Source organism: Lutjanus erythropterus, chromosome 3 (genome assembly GCF_056507025.1).
Source record: "Lutjanus erythropterus isolate fLutEry1 chromosome 3, fLutEry1.hap2, whole genome shotgun sequence".
In the NCBI taxonomy this organism is placed as follows: domain Eukaryota; kingdom Metazoa; phylum Chordata; class Actinopteri; order Lutjaniformes; family Lutjanidae; genus Lutjanus; species Lutjanus erythropterus.
In genome coordinates, this window is record NC_139319.1 from 42,331,585 (window position 1) to 42,340,220 (window position 8,636).

At 34.0% G+C, this 8,636-nt stretch overlaps 1 long non-coding RNA gene across 1 annotated transcript; it reads left to right on the forward strand.

The window, feature by feature from the left end:
- On the forward strand, nucleotides 1–3,065 carry LOC146330776 (uncharacterized). The gene is made up of 4 exons (XR_014769646.1): nucleotides 1–131; nucleotides 1,014–1,112; nucleotides 2,050–2,106; nucleotides 2,945–3,065. It is a non-coding gene; the product is annotated as an uncharacterized LOC146330776 (long non-coding RNA).
- Nucleotides 3,066–8,636: the final 5,571 nt, after the last annotated feature.

An 8,636-nucleotide genomic window follows, 5' to 3' on the forward strand; every position in this document is an offset into this window, starting at 1 on the left:
CCTGTATGTGACGATGTCAAGTAAATAGTTTCATTTCCTACAGTTGGAAGGAAGAGTGTTGTAGTGAACAAAAAGGCTCAACAACTACCTCAAGAGAAAAATATGAACAACCAAAACAAGAAAGAACAAAGGTGAGAGCAGTGTTTTTCTTACTTTGTGGTTTATTCTCATCAGGGCTGATGGCAATGCTTTAAAAAAAAAAAAAAGTGCGAGTTATGAGGAAGTTGAAGATTTTGGGAGGGGAGTGCAGAGTTAAAAAGGGTTTTAAACCCATCACAAAAAAGAATATTCTTTCTTAACCTGAGTATGTAGCCATGCAGATAGTTCTGGTTATTTTTGTTGAGGTTTTGAGAAATTGACCCTCATGCAAGAAACCATTTACGAACAAATTTTCTCTTGTTTTTGTTAATATCCACCATTTGTTCTTATTTTGTTAGTGCCCACTGATTTATGGGTTGCACCAGTGTTTTCTTAGTTTTGCTTTTTCTTCTTAAGTAAGAGAACATTTCTAAGTGGTTGAGAACACTCTGACCAAAATTAGAGTCAGTCAGTCTACTCAATGTTAACACGAGAAGAAACACATTTAAACAATATGCAGATATTTATAATTATTATTTGTAATCATAGTATTAGTAGTAGTAGTAGTATTATAATTATTATTTACATACTTATTTACAAGTATTTGGAATATTTATAATTAACATATTTATAATTATATAATAATGAAAGAAATATTCAGTGTTTCACTCAGGAAGACACTTAAGACTAAAAGTTAAAGGTGTCATATTTTACAGTCTTCCCACATATATTTCCTTTTCCACAAATTTGCTGTTTTTACCTATTTTATGTCATGTTTTGTTCAGTAACAACTGTTGGTGGGACAAAACAGTAATTAGAAATCTGATCAGTTTGTAAAAATGATAGGAGGAAAATCTACATTATCATTGACCATTTAATAATAATAAAAAACTACCAATGAAACTAAGTGAAGTGTCTGTTTGAACCTCCAACAGTCAAACTGATCCACTGCCCCTGGACAGTCCACAACTGTACCCTCAACCCTTGAGGACCGCTGTCTCAATGGACATACGTAATGACTTCGGTAGCCCTGGGTAAACCTACCTGCTCTGTAGCATTCCTCATCCACACACACACTCTCACACACACACACACACACACACACACACACACACACACACACACACACACACACACACACACACACACACACACACGTACGTACGTCACATCACATCACTTCACTGTTACTGACAGGCATCTGTTTTTGTACCATACAGCAGGAGAGACAAAAGTCCACACATTCTTTTCTCAAGTAGAAGTACAGATAGTTGTGTAAAAAAAAAAAGACACACACACATAAAAGTGAAACAGTACAGGTTCTGAAATGTACGCAAAGAATTAAAGTAAAAAAAAAAACAAAAAATCACCCTCTGAAGGACATTTCTACCAGCTGTTACTGTTCAAAGTAAGAACTTTTTCTCTGTGGTCAAGTCTGTTTTGTTCCTTTCATCTTCTTATGTAATTTTCTGTTGTTTTAAATAGATTTTCTGTTGTTTGCTCTCTGATTACATATTTTTCTTAATTTTTCATCTTATGTTTTTTACATCTTGTTAAGTCATTTTTCATTGTTACATCTTATTTGTCTTTAGAGGTATTTTTTAATTTTTTGTCATCTTTTTTGTGTTGATAAGACTTAAGCATAGTTTTTTATCTTATAGAATTCTTCTTATTGTTATGTCTTGTTGCGTCTTTCTGTCTCATTATGTCTGTCATGTGTGACATACACTGATGGATACACAGAAGAATAGTCTTTTCTGTGTTTTTGTTTCATCCATTTAGGATAAAGTCAGTCTTGATGTTGGACGGTGACACGCTCAGTCATGATGTATTTGTGTTCAAATGTCGGGAGTGAAAGTAAAGAGCTGTCAGAGAAATTAAGACTCAAGTAAAGGACAGATACCTGAAAAATCTACTTAATTACAGTAACAAAGTATTTGTACTTAATTACTTTCCATCTCATCCATTCAGGCCAACACATTTTCCCCCGTCATGGACCACTGGACCCTCCAAGAATCTATTTGCAAAGTAACTGAACTTTTTCTCTCTCTTGTCTGGTTCATCTTGTCACAGAAGTTTTCACTGTTACTCTTTTTCATCTTTGTAAATCTTTCCTGTTATTTTTCATCATTTTGTCCTTTTTGTCTCATTACATCGTTTTCTGTTGTTACACCTTTTTCATCTTAATGAATCATTTACATAATTTTTCATATTGTTATGTCTTGTTCTGTACTTTGTCTTTTGTTGTGTTATTTTTTCATCTTTTTTTTGTTTTGTAACATAATTTTTCATTTGGAAATCAATTTTTTAACTCAATACATAAGCTTTCTTCTTTTTCATCTCATGTCATTTTTTGTTGTTAAGAATCTTTTGTCTTTTTAAGTGTTTCCTGTAATTTTTCATTTAGTTACATCTTTTTGGGTAGATAAGCCTTTAGCATAGTTTTTCATCTTATTATATAATTTTTCATATTGTCTTGTTGCATCTTTTTTGTGTCATGTCTGTCATGTGTGACATACACTGATGGATACACAGAAGAATAGTCTTTTCTGTGTTTTTGTTTCATCCATTTAGGATAAAATTAGTCTTGATGTTGGAAGGTGACAGGCTCAATGATGCAAAAAATAAATAAAAAAATCAATAATTTTCCTCGTATACGTATACTAAAGTAAGAAGCCTGTTTTGAAGATGTAAGGAGTAGGAAGTGCAGATATTTGTGTTCAAATGTTGTAAAAAGTAAAAAAAGTAAAAAGTAAAGAGCTGTCAGAGAAATAAAGACTCAAGTAAAGGACAGACACCTGAAAAATCTACTTAATTACAGTAACAAAGTATTTGTACTTAATTACTTTCCATCTCGTCCATTCAGGCCGGTAGGTTTTCCCCCATCACGGCCCACTGGTGCCTCCAAGAATCTTCCACCCCAGCAGCAGAGAAAACCACAATCCTCTGGAAGACCTGCAAAGTAACTGAACTTTTCCTCTGTGGTTGAATCTCTCTTGTCTGTTTCATCTTTTTACAGAATTTTTCATTGTTTTACATATATCTTATGTAGTTTGTTATGACATCTTTTTCCTAGTTTTTCTTTTTTGCCTTGTTACATCTTTTTCTTCCTGATATGTATTTTACATAGTTTGTCATCTTGTTACATCTTTTTCTCAATTTTTAGTCTTGCAACACATTTTTTTTTAATTTGCCGCGCTGTCTTTTTTGTTTGTTTCATCATTTTGTCTTGATAAGTCTTTTATATAGTTTTTCATCTTATTAGTTTTGTCATTGTCTTTGTACTTAGTTACTTTCCATCTCTACCATTCAGGCTAACACCTCCTCCTCCATCACGGCCCACTCGTTCCTCCAAGAATCCTCCACCCCAGCAGCAGAGAAAACCACAAACCCCTAGAGGACCTGCATGGGCTCCTCCTGTCTGCCGTCACACTGGCCGAACACTCTGACCTGTTACTGTCTGAGTTTATGTGTAATCAAATGTGCCATATACATACTACTGACAGTGAACAGGAAAAAACAAAAATGTAAGAAGAAAGAAGATAGAAAGTCAAAATTTTACTACAAGTTCTGACCACAAACACTTCTACTCTGTGGAAATTCTGACAGTATGCCAATTACCATGCTATGAATTTGATATGCTAAAATTTTGAAGCAGTCAGTTAGAATTTTGACTTATTATCCAATCATCTCACCTGTGATTTTAACTTAAAATAAATCACTAAGCCACAGTAGTGACACAACAAGTCAAGTCAGGGGTCTGCAACCTGCGGCTCCAGAGCCACATGTGACTCTTTTGTCTCTTTCCATGTGACTTAGACAAAAACACAAAAATGATATTGAAATTAACTTAAAAAAAAACAAACAAACAAACATTGCTTTACATTGTATAACATTGTAATTTTCATTATCATTGTTGTTAACCCAAAGTAATTCTTACCATCTCCATTTTTAAAAATGTGTGGCCTGTACACTCAATATTTTTTTAAAGACATTTTTAATTTTTAAAAAATATTTCATCAACTAAAATGTGCATCACAGCCTATGTTTATGTCTCAGCACTGGTCTGAAGCTGGTCTGAATTTTACTTGTCTTTAGTCTCACTGGGCTGTGGACGCCAAATAAAAAACAAAAAACAAAAAAACATTAGTTAATAGTTTATTGCATTTATAACAGTATGATAGTACACTAACTCATTATTTTTGAGAGACTTTCTCATTATGACTCATTTTTTTTCCCCCAAAACACTGACCAAAATGGGCTTCCATACAATTCTGAGGTACCTGTACTTGATTTAATATCTCCATTTTTTGGTACTTCATTACATTTGCAGGTTACTATTGTACTTTTTACTCCACTACATTTATTTGTTTATTTAGCCTACTGCTGCAGTTACTTTGCAGATTAATGAACAGATTGATAAACAAATAAATGATTGTAATATTATAGATTAATATAGAATCCCCAGATGGACTTTAATAAGCTACTCAGCAGATGAAGTATATAAAGAAAAACATGATCCTTCTTTACCACATTAATGCAACAATGATCCAATAATATAATTTATATTATTGTAAAATGGGCCAGTCTTTGATTTGATGCTAATACCTTTGTACTTTAACTTAAGTAAAAGTTTGATTTAAAATGTGCATTAAAAAAAACTTAGTCTGCTGTCGGTGGTATTTCACAATGATCTGTTGTCACACAATGACTGACACAAAATGGACTGTGAGGGTTTGGTTTGATGTGAAAGCGAAACCAAGTGAAAACCTTCATCTTGGCATGTGGATGCCTGTTAAGCCAATTTTCCCATCTGACTTGAACGCAGCACAAGCATGTAATGAAAAATCTTTGCTGTTTGAGTGACGTCACCCTCTATGATTCATGATGATATTCTGATGATTTTGTTTTATGAGCTCATCACTTACATCTGTGGATCTGACAAAGAAGTTCTGTTGTTGTTGATGTAATTTGGTGAAAAAAGACTCACTGAAAATGGTCTGATATGTACAATCAGATGACAGAACACCACAGAACCAGTTACCAGCGATAATGAATAAATCACTGTTTCAGATTTTATTTGATTGTCTGTATTTATTTCTTTATTTCTGAGACTGTGAATTGTGAAGATAAGACTGATCAGACTGCACTGCAGGCAGCAAGTTCCAGCATGGCTTTCTTCATATAGTGAGTTGCATGTTTTTGGCAGGAAAATATTCGCAAACTTTGAAAAAGTTACAATAAGAATAACAGTTATATTGTTACTAATTATTTATTGCGGCAACTTATAATAACGTCATATTTTGTGCCTCATTTTATGGTGAAATCCTGTTGAGAAAGTGTGTGTCAAATATAATACAGCTGCTACAGATACAAGATTATTTGTGAATCGATCAATCATTATTCTACTGATTTTGATAATGCACTCTGTATAATTCCACCACAAACATAACTAACTAGATATTTATATTTTTCATCTATGTAACCTGCTCTCATAATACATACATACATATAATCACTTGGATGTGGCAAGTAATTGTTAGCAAATGAGCGCTTGCTTATAACTGTCCTCTTATGTGATCTTCACTAAAACAGTCCCTTTACCATCATAACTGTATGTTATTTTGACCAGTTCAAATTTATATTGCTTATATTGTTTTTGCTGACCACACAGTGAAATAAAAAGGTTTCTGTTTGAAAAAAAAAAGAACCAAACCAAGTGAAATGTGCCAGATTTTCCGAAAGGAATGAATAATATTTGTTTTTGTTTCTAGAATCAAAACTATCGTGATGAAATTAATATATGTAAATGATACAGCATGATGTTACAACTGCTCAGAAAGAAGTGTGCATCTACTCATGGATGAGAGGCCAAAGCTTACGGGATGTAAACGTTAATGGCGTCCTCCTCAGCTGAACCACTTAGCTAGCTAGTGTGGTGATAGAGTGACCGATATATGTGGTGATAGAGTAGAGAGATATAACAATATCGGGTGTTGCGATAAAAAAGTGTCTACCGTAATGGACAGTGTCAATAGCTAAAATTTTATTTCAAGGAATGCTACTGGCTGCTGCATTGTTTGTCTTTTGCTATTGTATATACACAACTCATTTAACATTCATTGAAAATGAATCATCAAAACATGAATGACCCCCTCCCCCCATCAATGGTCAGTTACAAACGTACCCTCAGTGACTCTCAGTCCACATCAGCCCAGCAGTTCATTTCAGCTCACTTCAGTTCCAACAACCACACACAGAAGAAAAATAACATACCATCCTGTCACCGTCCTCTGGCTCTGGTGTCTCAAACATGTCTGGACATGTCCAATAAAGCCGCTGTATGCAGGGTCCATGTTTCAGGTGATTTTCAGGTTGTAGTGGTGTTTTACACTGAGACAGTGTAGTGGACTCGCTCCCAGTGTTTCGGGGCAAATTTGAGTGGGTGGTTAATAACATGTTTCTGTGGTGTGACAAATTTATATAATTAATAATTGTGAGTTGTGTGTAATTAATTTACATTTATAATTGCTTTATATGATATTTAAATAGGGATTCAGCCTATTTAATATACTGTCTATGACTCCAACTTAATATTTGAACTGCTGAACACTAGGGTCTCGCATATTGCTGCTTTAAAAGCAAAAACAAATTTTATAGGACCAAAAATGTTGCACATATCAGATTTATTATTTAATAAAAAGCCATTTTTTCACACTGTAACTTTTCTTTGTTTTTTAAGTTCACAGTAAATATTGATAAATTTCGTATCATGGACTTATTTAAAATCATGGTACGTTATCATGGTGCATTTTCTTTATGAAGATGTATTAATGTATTCACCCATCTGTCACTGTTATGTGCAAACATGTGTGATCAGCATTATGACATAAAAAGTGAGGTCATAAAAACAGGGATCTATTGCTCCTCCACATGAAACCAAACCATGATGTCATTCACACTGACATCATCTTCAACACTTGATTGGGAAAAAAAAATCATAAAATGCTTTAATGAGATGACTTATCTATTGTGGCCTTTTCCTCTCATATCACAGCACTATATTAATCATATTTTCTATATTTCGTATGCTAAACTGACATGAGAATATGCATGTATCTGGCTGTGCGGTGGCTTTGTTCCATTGTTTATGGGCCACATTGATTTTCTGCTGCTGCATGCAGACCTGCTGTCCTGTGGGCTCGTGCACAGTTCCATCATCACTTCCTCCAACAGACAGGAAACACACCGCAGGAGGAGGAAGAGGAGGAGTGGGAAGAGATGAAGATGAAGATGGTTTGTTTGTAGTTTAATAATCTTTCATTTTGAAATTATTCTCTAAAAAAAAACTCTGTTTTTATTTTATATTATTATAGTGACTTATTGTTATCGTTGTGTGTTTTTTAAATACAAGTTTTGGCTTATTTATTTATTTTAAGATCAAAATGTGTGTCACTGTCAGTGCTCCACTTCCGACTCAGCAGCTGGTCTGGGGTCCGTTTTTTTGTTGTAAATCTCTTGTCTTCCAAGCCTGCGTTAAGACAAAGGAAACTGATTCTAGATCAGCTGTCAGGGCTCGACTCTGCCTTCTCATCTGCTCCAATCAGAGCCGCCCACTGAGTCCTGTGAATGTGTGCCAAGTGTCAAACTCGACAGAGTGAGAGACCAACACACAGGAAGTGTCTCTTGGTCATCAAAATAAGAGTCTTAAAGGGATGAAAGATTAAACAATAATGACGTGAAATGAGACCCTCATGTGGAAAGAAATAACCGATTAAGAAGAAAAAATAATTAAATGTAAAAAATATTTATTTCACAGCATGATATAATTGACAGAAATGTCTATTCAATCATAGCCTAGTGAAATATACTCATATTCACATCACACATAAACTGTGTACGAGTGAACTATAAAAAAATGCAATTTTTTATAACTGCTATTAACACTATAAACTAGGATTTTTAATTGTGGCAAACCCACCAAAATGTCCACCTGGACTAAAGGATGGCATGATTAGAATTTGGAGGTCAAAGGTCACTATGACCTCACAAGACAAGTTTTAGATCATTATGGCTCAACAATTTATACACTAATTTCATACAAATGTCTAATAGGATAAAATGAGGTGATGACGTTTTATATCTAAAGGGTCAAATCATAATATTCAACTGTCTATCATTCCTTGAGAAAAAAATAGTCTAAAACAGTGTGGTTCTACCTGGAAATCATTCACTGGAATATCAATATAGTGATGACTTTTATTTAAAAAACAAACAAACAAAAAAAACACTTAATACTAAATATATAATACAAATAAAAATAATAATACAAAATTTTTACTACATATATTATATGAGACACATGGATGTAAACTGTAACTGGTCTGGTTAGCAGAGGCATACCACTGCAAGACTGTAATTGTAGTTCTATTTATTTAATTGTTTTAGCATTTTCCCTTATCTTCCCTCCAATTCACTTCGGTCCCCTGACTACACCAACTTTGAACTCGTGACTGCCTGCTGCACCGTACAGGTCGAAAAGCTTTTATTCTGAAATT